This window comes from Urocampus carinirostris, chromosome 11 (assembly GCF_059441175.1).
Source record: "Urocampus carinirostris isolate Australia breed hairy pipefish chromosome 11, RoL_Ucar_1.0, whole genome shotgun sequence".
Taxonomy (NCBI): domain Eukaryota; kingdom Metazoa; phylum Chordata; class Actinopteri; order Syngnathiformes; family Syngnathidae; genus Urocampus; species Urocampus carinirostris.
In genome coordinates, this window is record NC_142359.1 from 36,292,931 (window position 1) to 36,310,746 (window position 17,816).

Here is a 17,816-nt window from a genome sequence, read left to right on the forward strand (position 1 = left end):
TTCGCTTCCCTATCCTGCTGCATCCTATTTTAATAACATCACTACTCTCAGAGTGGCTGTGAAAATTCCGGCACTATTTCAGGTCCTGCTGCTATAGTCTCGGGTTATTTCTTAGGTAATATAAAAAAGTGATAATATACAAATGACTTGACTTTACTCATGGATATCAGTTTGGCTTTCCCTGTGCACTCGTCTCACATATGATTAATTTATAACCTTACCCAAAAAAGAACATTCGCTGCATATCGTTTTCTTTTTTTTGTGCTTGTGGAAACGCAAGCGAAGGCTACATTGATTTCTGGATTTTGTGCAGTTGTGTGTAGTTCCAAAGGCAATTACCAAATGCCGTTTGTTTGCCCGAGATAATCACCCCTGCTGCCTTCCATCCATCCCTGCGAAGCTTCTTCAATCAATGGCCGCTTTAGTGCTACTTCATATCGTGAAGCTCCGTAATCACTCTGCATTTGATAAGGAGCTAAAAAGGCCTTGGCGGCCATTTGGTGGTACCAAGGAGAAGCTATCAAGGCATCCTTTTGTCAAACGAGAGCTTTGGTTGGGCTTGGTTCATAGAATTCCATTGATTTAACTTATTCTCTGCCATAACATATAAATAGTTTTTCAAAAGCATTCTCCCTGTGTGCCAAAACATGAACACAAGTTTTTTGTTACATTATACTGGTTTGACGCAGCTCACCAGTAAGTATAAAACTCCTGGAATTATTTCAGTATGAAACATCACCATTATATGACAGGAGTGACTTTGACCAGATATTTTTCCACAAATTGAGGAAGCCCCCACTTCCCAGTCTTGCTTCCTGTATCTACCAATTGAGAGTGTGTAGGCCAGGGGTGTCCAAACTTCTCAGAAAGCGTGCCAGACTTGGTTAGGTGAAATTGTGTAAATGTCGCCTATTTAACCTGGCATTCTTTGAACAATCTTCAATAAATTTATCCCCCGTGAAAGTGCATGGCGATCAGCGTTGTGGCCTGGTAGCTTGCTTTTGTAGCACTTTCATTTGACTCGCAGTGTCTCATGGAAAAAGGGCTGCTGTGCCGTTGAAACAGCTTGTAGTTGTTTCACCATTTCACCGCGTTCGTTTCGAATTAGCTTTTTTTGTAGTCAGCATGTTTCGTCTGGCAGTGCCTCTTTATATGATATTATATGATATTTTTATTTTTGACCGCTAGGGGTTGCTGTATTGTGGAGTGCAACAAAAAATAAATGCCAAACGACAAGATAGATTATAAGCTAAAGAGACTCAAAGTGATCTAACCGTAACAGTATTCTTTAATATTTTTTTGCTGAGCCTTTCACAAGGTTTTTGGTTTTTCAGGTACCCCAGCAGCAAGGTGTTGGACAAATACGTGACTTCTCTGTAGGTGAGCCTCATGTTATGTAATATGAATACAAATTACTTTACCTATGAGTATTTAAAACAATGCACATATAGACAACGTTCATGTATTTTCGCTTATTATTCAAATCAATATTGTTTCTTTTGTCAATGAATTACGTTTTTGTACCACTGGGAGGAGCCTAACAGTACACAATGTCCGTTTTAAGTGAGACGAATTGTCTGACATGGTAGAAGGCAAATATTATGGCTTATTAGAAACCATTATATTGCTGTACTAATGAATCATTTTGCAAAAAAATAATTGTTAAAATAAAAACAAAACACAGACCATCTGATATATCAGAAAATGTTATCAACTTTGGTGAGTATTTTTTTTTATTTAAAAAAAAAAGTTAGAATATGCTGAAATCGGAATAATGTAAAAAAAAAAATTGATAATTAAATATAGTAAAAGAAGCAAGCATTAACCAATGTTTTAAAGTGCATGGGTATAATTTGATTACTAACTGTTGATGTTGAAGTGCAGTCTTTTCCCTTCCGAATATATTTATGAGAGTCTTTTAAAAAAAAAAAAAATCTCAAAATGTTTTTACACATAAATGCCAGTGCATTACAGTTTATTTTTGATTAATTTATAAAATGTAGCTGTTAAAACATCAGTCAAAGAAACAAACTTAATCATTGGCCCCGTGACCTTCTCCACATTATTTAAATTCGAGTCTAATGAGTTTACCGTGTCCTTGATGCAAAAGAAAAATGTGTTTCCATTCATATATTTATATGGATCAATATTGGATTAAATTAGAGCGAGTCGCATGAAAAATGTTTAAAAAGAGCTAATAAAACTTTAAAATCGAATCGATTCGGAGAATTAATATTGAAAGCCAGCCCAAAAAAGACTGCAAACAAGATCAAGTGAAATAAGGATGTGTATGCTTTACACAATTTTAACACTTTATGGAAGACGTGTTCTGAATTCTAAACGTACAAACATGTCCAATTTCTCAAATGTTTGTCAGTGGCATTAGTGAGAACAAGTTTCGCGGGTTTTCGTGACTATTTAGGTCTTCAAAATTACTATAGTTTTTTAAATGAATTTCAGATTGCCAGAGCAACAGCGTTATACAAAAAGCCACAAAGTAGAGGCCTTAACTCTATTCTGAGCCAAAATTAGGAAGATCTGGTTAAAGTGCCTGGAATTAAGCGACCAAGATTATGTCAAATGTCTTCAGGTTTGGACTGTAATCAAATGTGTTTAAATTTGAGCACACATTTAGGCCTAGCGTACAAAATATAAACAAAGGACATTTAACTTTTTGTCACCACTGGGTGGTTTTTTATGTCTAACCAAATATTATGATGCGTATGCCGTAAGTCTTTTGGGGGGCGCTTCAACACAGATTTTCTGTGTAAACACATATATAAAGGCACATTTGAGGCCCCAGTCCAACATATAGAATGTCAATAGCTCCTGAAGAAGAATGAATGAGTTTTGTTTATCTGTGTGTTTGTTTAATACCCATGTCATAAGAGTGTTAAACTAACGCTTGAGTAGAGCAGTCCTGTTATTAAATGATTAAACTGCTCATCCTGAACACGTGAGTACAGAACAGGACTGCATTCTTTCACAAATGTGCAGACAAAATGTCTGATAATCATTTAATACCAGGAGGGTAGATTGTGACAAAAAGAACTTTAGAAGTACTAAAAAAAATACCTTATTCACACCAGTCCTCTGTCTAGAACAGGTCTTGCAAGTATTGATAAAACTCAAGGACTTCAGGTATCACACTGCTACATCTACTTTTCACCACTGCAGGTTTCCTGACTACCGTACTTTCTGGACTATAAATCCCTGCTTTTAGTCCGGCACAAGATGCTAGTTATAAACTGTGAAATTATTAACGCGTGTTTACTGGGAATATAACTATATAACTTCACATATTATCTTCACACTAACCCGCAAGAGGGCGCTCTAGGCCTGTGTTGATAATTTCAACCTTGTCATGTTGTCCCCGCTTTTTTTACCAAACAGGACACGAACGTTAAGAATATATATTTTTTCTTGATTTTTACTAGTCAATAGGTGACCAAAGCCCCCAAATCCAACCCCAATGCCGAGAGCCAAGATGTAAGGCAGCAGGTACCTATGTTATAAGTCTTAGGTATGACTTGTTCAAAAGACACGGCGTCATTTCGCCAAAGTAAATATTTTCAACTTGCGCGAAATGGATTTCTGCGCAAGGAACAAATGCTATGTACATTATGGTTCTATTACATTTCTCCCAAAAGTTAGATAAGAAGTAATTTTAGTGACCTTTGGGCAGGAGGACATATTTCTGCACACACCGGTAACTTTTAAAAACAACTAAGAAGACTAAACAAAATGGCACCAAATAGAAAACGATATTGCTAAAAGTAGAAGCTAGAGTTATAGTTGTCCTGTGTTCAATAAATGGGTGCCGACTGTGTTGCTCTGTAACAAAGAGGTACGTGTTCTATGTGTATTTTTCTACACCGAAGAGTCATCCAAAACCCTCCCCAAAAGCACACGCTACACATGTAAGCTACTGGTCAGGAGCGGAAATGTCTGACGTAAGCAACGTTGAGCCGGAAAAGGAAGCGGCGTGTCGCTACCGTGACGTAGAGGATGAACATGTCTTTAGATTTGGTCAATTGGAGTCCAGGCATGTTGATCATGTAACGTTACGTTTGTATAACTTACAGACTCACTCTATTGTTTGCGTTTTATCAAATACATTTCCCCCAAAAATGCAACTAATAACCCAGTGAGACCTAATAACCAGTAGCTCAGGAGGTAGAGCGATCGTTTTAGGATTGAGGGATCCCAGTTCGAATCCCGGCTTGTCCGTGTTACGTGTCGAAGTGTCCTTGGGTAAGACATTGAACCCCCAATTACCCCCAATAAGCAGGTTAGCGCCTTACATGGCTGCACAGATCACGGCCGCTATTGGGAAATGTAAAGCACAATGTAAAGCGCTTTGGGAAGTCATTGACTTGAAAAGCGCTATATAAATGCAAATCATTTCATTTCATTTCATTTCATGTATTTATATATTTTTCACATATAAAGCACATGAAATTAAAACTACAGTAAGAGCTGCTGTTGCATAAATTATCCCTTTAATGTTCTTGTATAATTCACCTAATATCCCAATCCAAGACGTCAAGTCAATTTAATTCTGTTCTAGAACCGTTTGGAGAATATGGACGGTTTGGGTCTCTTCCGAAAGGTAAGACTCCGAAGTATTATAAATATTCACTGCGAGTGCTAGTAACATTGAGTAATCTGAGTTGGATTTTATCCTTGCCTGAATGATTTTTTTATTCAGCAATTAAATGCCTGCAGATGAGTGTAGCATGGATATTTTAGCTGGAAAACAGGTGAGACAATAGCTTTACCTTTTACCTTGTCAAATTTAATCACGATCTCCAAAACAAAACATTGTATTTTACACATTTCTCTAAGGGTAGGTTTAGGTGTTTCCAAAAGTGGCCATTTGGAGACGATCAGTTTACGACACTAAAACCTCGGCAACTGTGTATTGTACTTTGGGCATATTTTAGACATTGTGAAAGAGTTGTAAAATATTGACTTCTCTTACCAGAAGTCGATCAACAATGGTGCGTAATATTGGTGTAAAAATGAATAATGTTTATTTTCGGCTTTGATTTAAATACACCCTGAAAGATGGCATAAAATGATGTTGCTAATTGTATTGGCTAACCAATGTATCAATGGTCATTTTATTTGGTTACTACTGGTTGAAGATATTCGGAACAGGAGGCAATCTCCATTTTATCAAACAGGCCCGTATAGGCTAATGCGGGCTGTGCACCATGAAGAAAGCCTGCTATTGGTCAAGATTAGTGTCAATCAAAAGGTCAGAGGTTGAGTACCATAAGGGGATACTTTTACGATTTTTTTTATTTTTAAAGGAGAGTTATGGAGATAAACAAACTGATTTCTATAAGAAACGTCCAAATATGTCATAATTGCCCTATTTGGAACACCTGTGGCAGCTTGATTGGCGCCAACAGCCCGGACAAGCTGATTGGTGGCGACACCCTTCTTAAGCCCCCAACTTCAGTTCAAACTTTGTCAGATCGTTGCGAGCTGTTGTGTTTCACAGTGAGCGTTCCCATCAGACTCCGTTCCTGTTAATACCTGTTTCCTGCCTCATTCCCGTTTTTCAACCCGTTTCTGAACCTGAATATGCCTGTTTTGCCTGCCGCCTGCCTACGACCACTATTACGAACTTGACATTGCCTCTGATCTCCAGCCCTGGTCAAACGACTTGCCATTCCCGCCTGTCTTCTTCCGACACGGAAGTGTCACTCCCGCCTTGCTCGTTCCCGCTCTCTGCCAGTCCTCGGATCAAGCAATCAAGCAAGCCTTACTCTCACTCTCTTTAATTAAAATCTGAGAAACACATGCAATTGAGTCCTGTGTCTGTTCTGGTCTGTGACAGTACGATCTGACCAAAAATATGGACTCAGCACGCGATTCTCCGAGTGGAGACCAAAGTAACGCAGAGCCTCCTTCCGCCTTGCAGCGTTTACAATGGGCTGAAGGCAAAGTTCAACAAAACACGAGTACCATCACCGCCCTGCTGCAACAAGTCCGGACACAACAACAACTGCTAAATCAGCAACAACAAGTAGCGAGACTATCAGAACAGATGTAAGGATAACTGACGTCATCAGCTCCGCCTTCCGACATTCAGTCCCCGAGCACCCGATTGACGACGCCTGTAATGCCGCTTCCTACCTTTCACGTCATCGAATTGGCAGAACCGCGAGTGGGCGCACCGGAAAAGTTCATTGGAGACCTGGCACAAGTTTGTGCATTTTTGGTGAACTGTTGTCTAATTTTCAACTTACAACCTGGTAACTTCGCGTCTGAAGCAGCGAAAGTGGCGTTCACCATCAATCATCTGACCGGAAGAGCTCGACTGTGGGGAACCGCCGAGTTCGAGCGTGGCTCAGTGGCATGTTCTTCATTCGATCTCTTGGCCCAGGAGGTCGCAAAGGTGTTTGACCTGTATCTTCAGCGGCCGATGCATCCCGTTCCCTCCTGAACATCCGCCAGGGTAAACGCACAGTCGCCGAATACTCCATAGATTTTCGAACCCTGGCCAGCCAGAGTCACTGGAACGCCGAGGCGCTGGTCGACGCTTACCTCCAAAGTCTGGCTGATTATTTGAAAGACGAATTGGTGTCCCATGTCTCACGTCTACCCTCGACGAAGCTATCGCTCTGACGTTTCGGCTCGACCGGCGAGTCCAGGCACGAAGACAGGAGCAGGGCCAGCCGAGACGATTCACCACCAACTCGCCCAAAGAGCCAGGTGGTTTCACAACTGCACAACCCATGAATTCGATTCCTCACGAAGCCATGGAGGTGGATCGCACGTCGTTATCTGCGGAGGAACGCTGGCGAAGGATTTCCGAGGGGCTTTGCCTATAATGTGGCGGCGAGGGACATCGAATTTCAGCTTGTCCGTTAAAAGGAAGAGCTCGTCGGACGGTGGAAGGATCCGATTAAACTCAGCCATTATCCCAACATCCAGAACCCCAAGAACTGTCCTCGAGGCCCGGCTCGTGATTTCCGGAATTCCCCAGTCTCTATCTGTGTTGGTTGATTCCGGCGCAGAAGCAAACATTTTGGACATCACCCTCGCACGCAAATTACGAATACTCTTGGTCCCTCTCTCGTCCCCGATCACTGCCCGGGCGTTAGACGGGCGTCTGTTGGGTAAAGTCACACAAGTTACGGAACCGGTGAAGATGAAATTATCAGGCAACCACCAAGAGCAGATTCGGTTCCACCTGCTTCCATCCCCCGGTCAGCCGCTCATTTTGGGTCATCCTTGCCTGGTACGGCACAACCCCCACTTCGATTGGCGTTCTGGAACCGTGATGGAATGGGGCGTCGAGTGCCATCGAACCTGTCTGCGCGCCGCATCTCACCCCGACCAACCCGCTGCTTCCAAGCCTCCCTCTGTCTAAGGTTCCTGCCTGCTACCACCACTTACGAGAGGTATTTAGCAAAGCCAAGGCTACTTCATTCCCTCCACATCGCCCCTACGACTGTGCTATTGACCTCCTGCCCCGCTCTACTCCCCCTAGGGGTCGACTCTATTCTCTCTCCGCACCCGAGAGGCAAGCGATGGAGGAGTACTTTTTTGATGCGCAGCCAGCCGGCATTATACGACCATCTTCCTCGCCGGCGGGCGCCGGGTTCATCTTTGTGGGAAAGAAGGATGGGTCCTTACGGCCGTGCATCGATTACTGGGGGCTCAACGACATAACAGTGAGAATCGGTACCCCTTACCATTACTCTCTTCCGCCTTCGTGCTTCTTCAAAGGGCCACGGTCTTCACGAAGTTAGATCTCCGAAAGGCCTATCACCTGGTCCGTGTCCGGGAGGGGGATGAGTGGAAGACGGCTTTCAATACGCCCACGGGACACTATGAGTACCTGGTCATGCCTTCTGGACTAACCAACGCCCCCGCTGTCTTCCAGTCCCTCATCAATGACGTATTGCGTGATGTGCTCAACCGGTTCGTTTTCGTTTACCTGGATGATGTATTAATTTTTTCCAAATCCCACGAAGAACACAAGCAGCACGTCCAACTCGTTCTTTGCCGACTGCTTGAGAACTCCTTCTTTGTGAAGGTGGAGAAATGTGACTTCCATACTCAGACCGTATCCTCTCTGGGATATATCGTGGCAGAGGGGAGGCTACAGATGGATCCCACAAAGGTGTCGGCGGTTACCTCCTGGCCCGTTCCCCATGACCGGAAGAAGCTTCAACAATTCCTGGGTTTCGCTAACTTCTACCGTCGCTTCATTCGGGGCTACAGCACGGTAGCAGCCCCCTCACGGCTCTCACCAGTCCAAAAGGTGCGTTCCTATGGTCTTCAGCGGCCGACAATGCCTTTACCACCCTCAAGAACCGCTTCTCGACGGCTTCTATCCTGCAAGTGCCTGATCCGGAACGTCAACTGGTGGTTGAGGTGAATGCCTCCGACGTGGGAGTTGGGGCGGTGCTTTCCCAGAGGTCGGCCGGCGATAACAATATGTACCCCTGCGCCTTCTTCTCACGACGTCTATCCCCTCTGAGCGTAATTATGATGTGGGGGATCGCGAACTGTCAGCCATCAAACTGGCATTAGAGGAATGGCGTCACTGGCTGGAGGGGGTGGCGGTTCCATTCTTGGTGTGGACCGACCATAAAAATTTGGAGTACATCCGCTCTGCAAAACGTTTGAACCCGAGCTAGTCCCTCTTCTTCGCTAGGTTTAATTTCACCCTCTCCTATGAACCTGATGCTCTCTCCTGTCAGTTTCAAAAGGAGGAGAACCAATCCCGGGGTCCGGCATCCATCCTTCCTGCTTCCCAGGTGGTGGCCACGGTCACCTGGGACATTGAGGATCGTGTCCGAGAGACTCTCCAGGACCAAGCAGGACTCAGTAATTGTCCGGAGGGTCGTCTTTTTGTCCCGAAGGGATTACGTCCCGAAGGTCCTCCGATGGGGGCACGACTCCCGCCTTTCCTGCCACCCGGGAGCAGCCCGCACCAGCAACTTCCTGTCCCGACCTTTTTGGTGGCCCTCCTTGGCTAAGGACGTTGAGGAGTACGTCGGAGCTTGCCAGGCCTGTGCCCGGAACAAGGCGTCTAATCGACCTCCTGCGGGTCTGCTACAACCCCTACCAGTTCCCAATCGCCCCTGGTCCCTCATCTCAATGGACTTTGTAACTGGACTGCCTGCCTCGGATGGGATGACGACTGTCCTGACGATCGTGGACCGCTTCAGTAAAATGGTCCATTTTGTGGCGCTCCCCAAGCTACCGTCCGCCAAGGAAACCACACAGGCGGTCCAGTTACACGTCTTCCGGCTCCATGGGATACCTAAGGACATCATTTCCGACCGAGGTCCCCAATTCACCTCTAGCTTTTGGAAGGAGTTCTGCCGTCTTCTGCGGGCCTCGGTCAGCCTCTCCTCTGGCTTTCACCCGCAGTCCAATAGTCAGTCCGAGCGGCTGAATCAGGAATTAGAAACAGCGCTTCGTTGTATAGCCTCCAGGGAGCCCCTCTCTTGGGCCCGACAGCTGGTGTGGGTGGAGTACGCCCATAACTCCCTGATCAGCTCGTCCACTGGCATGTCCCCCTTCCAGTGCGTATATGGTTACCAGCCACCTCTGTTCCCCAGCCAGGAGGGTGAGGTCTCCTGCCCTTCGGCGTTTGCCAACGCCCGACGCTGTCGCCGCACCTGGACTCGGGCACGCACCAATGTTCTACGGGTAGTCAACACCTACTCTAATGGGGCCAACCGTAGGAGGGTCCCGGCTCCGGTGTACCAGGTGGGCCAACAAGTATGGTTGTCTTCCAGGGACCTTCCGCTGCGGGTGGAATCTAAGAAATTGGCCCCACGATTCCTGGGTCCCTTCCCGGTGGAAAAGGTCATCAGTCCTACTGCGTTCAGACTTCGCCTGCCTGGTACCATGAGAGTCCATCCTACCTTCCAGGTGTCCAGGATCAAGCCTGTCCGCCAAAGTCCGCTGGTTCCTGAGACTCCTCCTCTTCCAGGTCGTCGCTTTCTGGATGGTGATCCCATTTATATGGTACATCGCTCTTTTCCGCTTTTATCGTAGGGGAAGGGGATTCCAGTACCTGGTGGACTGGGAGGGATACGGTCCGGAGGAGCGCTCGTGGATCCCCGCTCGACAAATTCTGGACCGGGCTTCAGTCCGTTCCAAGGAGTTCTGATGCTTTGATACCTGCCTGTTGGATTACTTTTGACCTGTTGGATTATTTTTTTTTGTTCCTGTCTGTTGGATTACTTTTCCTTTATTTTCATTGGGACTTCTGGAGCTGTCTCTTGAGGGGGGTTCTGTCATAATTGCCCTATTTGGAACTCCTGTGGCAGCTTGATTGGCGCCAACAGCCCGAACAAGCTGATAGGTGGCCACACCCTTCTTAAGCCCCCAACTTCAGTTCAAACTTTGTCAGATCGTTGCGAGCTTTTGTGTTTCACTCAGTGAGCGTTCCCGTCCGACTCCGTTCCTGTTAATCCTTGTTTCCTGCCTAAGTCTCGTTTTTCAACCCGTTTCTGGACCTGACTACGCCTGTTTTGCCTGCCGCCTGCCTACGACCACTATTACGAACTTGACATCGCCTCTGATCTCCAGCCCTGGTCAAACGACTTGTCATTCCCGCCTGTCTTCTTTCGACACGGAAGTGTCACTTCCGCCTTGCTCGTTCCCGCTCTCCGCCAGTCCTCGGATCAAGCAATCAAGCAAGCCTTACTCTCACTCTCTTTCAATAAAATCTGAGAAACGCATGCAATCGAGTCCTGTGTCCGCTCTGGTCTGTGACAAAAGAAGAAGGAATGCTTTTAGGCGGATTTGGAGGAAATATTTTACACTGTTGCATTGAATGGATGGTCCTGGATGGAATGATTCATTTTTGCAGGATATCAACACCGAAGTATCCCATTTTTCACAAGATAAACAGCCAGTGAACTACATCCCGTAACATGAGACTTATTTTCTTTAGTTGCTGTTTATTTGGACAATGGCTCAACCATTACCATTAGAAGGTCACCGTAGAACTTAAAGCAAGGTACAAAAAAGGTTCCATTAGTTTTCTAACTATACAGATACATTCTAAGCTAAGAAATGCTAACAAGTGTCAGGGTTTCGCGCCTGCCGTCTGTCTTTTCTCCAAAATATGGCACCATTACTCCATTTTCCGGTCACCCTCACTTTTCCTCTCCCCAGGTGAATCTAGTTAGACAATTAGCCACCTCTACTATAATTACCCAAGGCTACAACCTCACGTTGCTCAAAACTTTTGATTCCTAAAGACTGCCACTTGCCAAAATGATAAGCGTCTCCTCCCACAACCTCCCTCTTCAATTCCCTCCTTGTTCCAAAATCACCCACGCCAAGACCTACCACTCCAAACAGCTTTTTCGGTTCCGTCTTTGTCCTATGATCATCCACTCAAGCAATCTTTTTTGAAGGTTTCTCCAAATCTCACTTTTTAGATTTCTAGAAACAACTGAACCAATTTTCACGAAAATAAAGACAGTTGTATGTTTAGCCTCCCTGAGTGTCTTTAGCTAGGTTTCGCGTTAACACTAGAAGACCCAGGATTTTCTGTACCCCCCTTAACGGTCAAGGAGGGATTAAATGATCCCACATTAGCTGAGTGGCTAGCACGTCTGCGGCACAGTTCTGAGGTCGTGGCTCCACACCGAAAGGCTGCTACCAGCCTTCCGGTGTGGAGTTTGCATGTTCGCCCCCTGCTTTCGTGGGTTTCTTCGGGGCACTCTGGTTTCCTCCCACATTCCAAAAACATGCATATGAGGATAATTGGCAGCCACAAGTCTTTTTTTGTATGTATCTATACGTTTTGAACATCTTGCATATTCTGACACAGCAATATTTGCCAATTCTTTTCTTACAAAACAGCTCAAGTTCCTTAAAGGGTGACGGTGATTGTTTGTTTACAGCATTTTTCAGATAATTGCAAAAAAGCTCCAGGTGGACCTGTGCCACATTCATAGGTCTGAAAGATCTTCTGCCAGAATTGCCCTGTCCCCAGTCCCTGCTGAAGAAATGAAGCCCAAGAGCATGATGCTGCCACTACCATGTTTGACAGTTGGCATGGTGTTTTCAGGGTGATGTGCAGTGTTAGTCTTGCGCCAAACGTAACGCTTTGCATTCAGCTAGAATAATTCAATTTTGGTCTCATCTGACCACAGCATCTTGTTCCACATGTTAATTGTGTCTCCCATTGGGTTTCATTAAAATGGGCCTTTTTATAGTATCCTTTCAGAAATAGCTTTTTCTTACTACTCTTCCATAAAGGACTGATTTATCCAGATACGACTTATGGTTGCCTTACGCACACCTCTGCTGTGTATGCTTGCAGGTCTTCCAATGTGATTATGGGCTTCTAGGTAGCCTCTCTGATTAGTTTTATCCTTGTTTGAGCCAAAAACATTTTTTTACCTTGTAAATATGATATAGAATGTTGAAAGAACTTGGTTCCACTTTCTGATTTTGCCTCATATGTTGTTGATTCTTTAGAAACTTTTTCATTTTTTAACCTTAAGTTTGAAGCCAGAAATGTGGCAATATGACAAAAAGTTATTGGGGGAGTTTGGGTGTCAATACTTTTTCTAGGCACTGTATATTTCGTGCAGTGGACGATAAGGTGCACTTTCAAATTTCTAGCCAATTCGGGGTGATGAGGTGCGCCTTAGAGTCCGAAAAATACAGTAAAAATATTAGAAAGTTCCTTTAGGCATGATTGTAAGCCTCCTTCTTAATAAAGATGCACTCACCTACCTTATGGCTAAATACTTATAGCATTTCCTCATTGTTGTCGGCCTCTCTCCCCGACACAGAACGGATGCACTTGATAGACAATTGACGCCATTAGCAATCACTCATTGGCCATTGGTGCACGTTTCTGCTTGCACGTTTCAGCATGCACGTCGTATTAAGGAGGAGATATTTAATCACAGCGGCACACTGTCAAGCGCAGGATGTCGAGCCATGCTGACAACAACCAGGAGACGCTATTAGCAATCAGTCATGCGTGCTTTGCTTTTTTGTTTTTATTAAAGAGGAGTCGTTTCTTATAGGGCTGCAAAAGAATCGCTAAAATCAATTGAAATTGATTATTAAAAGCGTTAGCAACTAATTTCATCATCGATTCGTTGTGTCACGCGATCTATGATACACTAAGCACGTTAAACCAGTGCAAATAAGTGCATTGAATTTCACTGTGTAGTTAAGGGCTGTAGTATAACTTTGGCCCGGGCATCTCAAGATCATTTTATAAAAAGTATCCTACATTTTTTAAAACACCCCTTATTTATTGAACATTACATCTTTCCAAACAAAATCGGTATGAGACACTCAAACAATAAAAGGTTTAAGACTATTTTCAAGGGAACAGAAAGTGCTGCAGAAATACAGAAAAACAAATCAGAAAATAAATTATTAAAATATCAAAAGTACAAAGACAAACAATGATGATTAACTCAACACACAGGGCAGATTCTTTAGAATATTATATATAATTTGCACATTTTGAATGTTTATCATATTTAACGATTTAACTAAAAAACAATTTTGTTGACAACATTTTGAAGAGGGTTTATATTCCTTATGGATTTTTTTGGGTGGTTACAAAAATTGCTTCACATAAAATTAAATGTATTGTTCTTTCTTTGAGTTTGTTTTGAAATATAAGTCCAAATGTAATATGATCTTTTGATAACGTGGTAGGAAAAGAATATCTTACATAATTACAAGTATAGCATATGTTTGTATGTCATCTCATTATCTCATTAGCTGCACCGCTTATCCTCAGTAGGGTCGCGGGGGTGCTAGAGCCCATTCCAGCAATCATCGGGCAGTGGGCAGGGGACACCCTGAACTGGTTGCCAGCCAATCGCAGGGCACACAGGGACAGACAACTTGCTCGCTCATTCACACCTAGGGACAATTTGGACCGGCCAATCCACCTGAAATGCATGTCTTCGGAATGTGGGAGGAAACCAGAGTGCCCGGAAGAAACCCACGCAAGCACGGGGAGAACATACAAACTCCGCACAGCTGGATTTGAACCCACACAGGAGGTTCCCGAGACCTTAGAACTGTGCCGCACACGCGCTATCCACTGCGCCGCCGTGCTGCCATGTTTGTATGTATTTTTGTCCATTATTTGACTAACATTTGGATTCTTTAATTGTTTTATTTTGGATAATATGTTGTTGTTTTGTGCATCTGTCCAAAACAAAATTTGAATAAAAGGAAAAAAATGAAAAAATTCAAATTGTGATCTTTAAAAATCTGATTCATTGATTCGTAAAAATATATTGACCGATATAATGGATAACCATTATTAAAATAATCAACAGTTGCAGCTCTAGTTCCCTCCTACCTGGAGACACTCTGGATTAAACACGTCGTGGTATACATTCCTTGAGGAAAGCCTTCCCCGCCGCAAAAACATGTTTTCTATTGAAACACAAGCTGTCCAATGTAGATCTTATACTGCCTGGTAACAAATGACACTGGCTGGGATTTATTTGTATAATCTTTTAAGTCAGACCTTGTCCTTTTCTTGGCCTTTGTCTAAGTTTTCTTGCAAATCAAATGATTTTGGCGGCACGCAGATAAATATGGAGGGGGTCACAAATTTAAGCATAATTTCTTTACAGAGGATAAAGAATATGTGCATGCAACTCAAATATTGTCGATCAAAATATTTTGCTGCGGTGTTTGTATTCAAGTGTTTATTGTTTAGGGTTATAAACCTAACAATTAAAAAAAAGAACGAAAATGACTTCAAACATAAAAAAAATGTTCAAGTGAATTTTTTTACATTTTTATTATTTCACTATACTTGAACTTGTTTGTCTATTTAAACAAATCTAATAATAGTTATTATTTTTATCTCATTATATATTTGTTTTTGGATTATAATACGAAAGCAATATTGAACAATACAGTGAAATGAACACTGATATTTTTGACTGATATTCAGTTTTTTTTCATTTTGAAGTGTTATTTGTCAGCTCACGAAATATTTCTGTTTTCAGAAAAAACAATTTACCATCTGCCAAGTTATATGCATCCAATTAAAGTATTCAAATGTAAATCTATTTAACGCTGCAGTGTTTGTATTCAAATGTTAAGTGTTTAGGGTAATACCAAGACTTAAAAAACTAAATCCAGTAAAAAATATTCAAAAACATGCATAATAAGTGAAAACGTGTTCAAAATAATTTACAAAATCTATTCTCTTTTCAGGGCAGTACGGTGAGGCAGTGGTTAGCGCGTGTGCAGCACAGTTCTAAGGTCTTGGGAACCTCCTGTGTGGGTTCAAATCCAGCTACCGGACTTACTGTGCAGAGTTTGTATGTTCTCCCCGTGCTTGCGTGGGTTTCCTCCGGGCACTCCGGTTTCCTCCCACATTCCAAAGACATGCATTTCAGGTGGATTGGCCCTAGGTGTGAATAGGCGAGCGAGTTGTCTGTCCCTGTGTGCCCTGCGATTGGCTGGCACCCGGTTCAGGGTGTCCCCTGCCCACTGCCCGATGATTGCTGGGATGGGCTCCAGCATCCCGCGACCCTACTGAGGATAAGCGGTGCAGCTAATGAGATGAGATTCTCTTTTTAAGTTATTCAAATGTACTGTATTTTAACTTTACTGAATTACTGAATAACTCATTTGTCCATTGAAATAAGTCGAACATTCATTATATCTTGCTATATCTTAACTTGTTCTTATATTAGAAAAAAAAATCAAACAATCAATGACATAAACACAAAGGTCTTCGAGATATGTTTATCCTTTTTTTGTTTTTATTTATTGGACCTAAAAGCATTTTCTTCAGCATTTATTTTCATTATTGCTCCTTTTTGTAATATATCACTGATTTTGAAAAACAAATCTCCCTAAATGAGAAAAATGATCTGCCAGCTGCCATGTCGTTATAAGGAGCAGCTTAAACTGCTGAAATAAATTCTATCTATATGTGTTGCTACAGTGTCTATATTTAAATGTGTTCATGGTTAAAACCTCATAATCGTTTCACTAAAAAGCAGTAAGGTATTGCTTAAACGTGCAAAACATGATGGGGAAATTGTCAAAATTATCGATGCATTTCCTACATACAAGCATTAAAAATGGCACCACACTGTCAATACATGGATACTGCGTTAAAAAAAAGACAAACCTTCGACAGGGTTATATATAAAGCAGGTATGGCTCTTTTCATTAGTATGTTCCAAATACAGTTTACAGTAATGGTATTACACGAAGAGACCCTGTTTTTGCTATACGTCTTTATAGAATCAGGTAGCTCATTAAACAATGTATATTCACTGTTGAGACACTTTATGCAGAAAAACCACCGGACAAACCGTAAACACCTGAAAACACCAGCCAAGCACCCAGATGAATGTGATCGGGTGAGTGGTAGGGGTGGCTGGATCTGTGCAGATAGTACATATGTTTTAACTGTAGTTTACGCAAGTTATGAAGAATTACGCATAATCAACATCATGCTCGAGGTGTTTTAAGGCATATGTTTATAGATTTCAAAGATGTCGAATATTTGCATCTCTAAAACGAAATGGAGGACAAATACGACCAAACAATTCCCGATAGCTTTCAGCCGTGACCACGCCACACAGCTAAAGGTAAATACATGCGTTGAAATGATCCTCAAAAATCTTCAATAACTGCAGGAGAGAGACAAATTTCAAGAAGCATATGCCAATATGGGATGCAGGCTCTGTGATTTTTAATATTTCAAACATTTCATAAATTCATAAAAAATTAACGCTACAAAATGAAATATGCTGTATAGTTATAATTGTCAAGGGTGGGGGATTGCTTGTTTTGCTGGATTTTGTCTTAAAATATATTATGTCAAAAAGTTCCAAAGCCCCTGTTCAACCATAACAGCCTAAAATTAACCACACTGGTGACCATTTCCTACTAGTCAAACGTCTTCATCCCCATTAGTTGAACCACAAATGTTGACTATTTGTGCGTCCTAATTGTGCTACAAATCCACTCGGTGCATGTGCGCCTTTTGGTTCTGCGCTTTTACGCACAGACTGTGCACTTCAAGTTGTCACGTACACACTCCCAGCAGCATCATGAGAATGCAATTGGTTGCATGTCAAATGGTCCATTAAATAAGGAAATTACTGGATTATATCATTGTGATTATCATTCGTTGTAATAATATTTTACCTATATGTAGCAGTTCGAGATATACACAATCCCGAATGTCAAGAGTGAGTTACGAGTTTTGGATTGTTTTGGAATGCTTAATAACAATGTTTATTAGTCTGGATAGACAAGACTTGAGCGCGCACAATTTGTCATAAAAACAGACGCAGATGAATCCTGCCTCCTGCGTTCAACACTGCGCTATTGCGCAGTTCAAATCAGTTTTTTGGGGTTCCCGGTCCCCGCCGCAGTGCCGTATCGCTTAAAACAAAAACAGGTGTGACTTACCTGTTCTCACAGTTGGGTCATGTGCGCACACGATTCTGCTCCAAGTGGAGTGATTCCCCTCCTGTGGAGGCGCAACTGCCGCTTCTGCCGCCCGTTTGGCTCCGCTTCATGGCGTCGTGCTGCCCGCATGTGTGCGCGCTTGCTTGTGGAGGCGAGCGGCTCCTTAGCTGTGCGCAAGGAACTGGGGGAGGTGCGTGAGTGAGTGAGTGAGTGTGGGTGGGTGGGAGAAGAGAGTGAGACAAGAGAGGGAGAAAGAGAGGGGAAGATGGAGTGGGTTGGTCCATGGGGCGGTGAGGCAGTAGGTTTGGGGTTGTGAGCACGTTCTTTATTTGGCGCTTTGTGCCCCTAAAAAAAGTTACATTTGAAAATAC

At 43.1% G+C, this 17,816-nt stretch overlaps 1 protein-coding gene across 1 annotated transcript in view; it reads right to left on the minus strand.

The window, feature by feature from the left end:
• chrm2a (cholinergic receptor, muscarinic 2a) overlaps positions 1–17,596 on the minus strand; it is a 103,976-nt gene extending 86,380 nt beyond the window's left edge. Inside the window, exon 1 of the mRNA XM_088348546.1 lies at positions 17,446–17,596. The gene's annotated coding sequence lies outside the window, so the exon portion shown is untranslated. The remainder of the gene's footprint in view (positions 1–17,445) is intronic.
• Between the last annotated feature and the right edge of the window lie 220 nt (positions 17,597–17,816).